We start from the raw sequence: 1,404 nt of genomic DNA on the forward strand, positions 1-1,404 counted from the left end.
GTACTGCTTGATGGCACCTAACAACAACAACAGCATTTGATATGTACTTTGTTTCTAATATTTTTCTATTACAAATAGTTCTGTTACAACTATGTGTATTCTTAATTATCCCTTGATGTTGTTAAGTGCCATCAAATTAGTGCTGACTGATAGAGACTCTGTATACGATTTTCAAGGAGTGGCTGATAGGTTTAAACCAGTGATCTTTCTGTTAACAGGGGTGAAAAAATTAAATGCACATGTGCTGGACTGCAAAGTTGGTTTGAACTGCAAGGTCAGCAGTTCAAGCTCACCAGCCACCCCTTGGAAACCCTGTACAGGATTGCTGTGATTTAGAACTGACTTGATGGCATTTAACAGCAACATATATAAATATATATATATATAACCTTTCAGTTAGCAGCTGGGTGCTTTAGCCACTGTGCCACCAGGGTTCCTTTTAGTTGCATCTTACTTAGTACAAATAGTCCAGTGCATATACATACACATTCAGCTTCTAACTGAAAGGCTGGTGGTTTGAATTTCCCCAGAGTTTCTTTGAAAGGAGGCCTGACAACTACTTCTGAAAGATCACAGCCATTGAAAACCCTACAGAGCACCACTGCACCCTGAAACCCATGGGGTCTCATGAATCAGAAATCATGTAGCACATTGTCAAATTGTCCCAGGTTACACTCTTACCAACAATAGCTTATGAGAGCATCAGTTCACCTGAGCTCTTGTCAACATTGTGAATTATCTATCTTTGCATTTTTGTCAATTTAGATATGCAAATAAATAACTCATCATTATTATTATTTGAAGATTTGTTGTTGTTGTTAAGTGCCATCGAGTTGGTTCCGACCCATAGCAACCCTGTATATAGGGTTTTCGAGGAGCTGCTGGTGAGCTTGAACCGCCGACCTTATAGTTCAAACAGCTTTGTAGTGTGGCGCATTAACCCACAGCACCACACCAGGATTTGAATATAGTGAATGTAAATATATTTTTTATGTATTTACAAGTCAGAGTTATTTTTTATATTCTTTTTCAAAACCTGTCCTAATGAATTCTTTGTTTATTCTACTAAACCCATACTCCTGATCCCTTTAATCCCACATTCCCTGTATTAAGTCAACCCTAGTATACCACTTCCTACTCTTGTCTCATGCTGTTTCCCTTTGCCCTGAATGCCACGCTCCCAAACTAAAAGCCAGTGTCTCTGTGAAATCTTTTAGGATTTGAAACACCCAGTTTTAGTACATTTCCCATGCGGTGATCCAAGTCTCTCTAGAGTTAAATGTTCATTTCTGAAGCCCGATGTCCTACTGAGCAACACTTCCGTTTCACCTCAGTGTGAAAAAACAAGCTCTGTCAAGGAAGTCTGGCTACCTACAATTTGGGACTAATGATTTCATATAAATC

The sequence above is a fragment of the Chrysochloris asiatica genome, unplaced genomic scaffold (genome assembly GCF_000296735.1).
Source record: "Chrysochloris asiatica unplaced genomic scaffold, ChrAsi1.0 scaffold00032, whole genome shotgun sequence".
NCBI lineage: Eukaryota > Metazoa > Chordata > Mammalia > Afrosoricida > Chrysochloridae > Chrysochloris > Chrysochloris asiatica.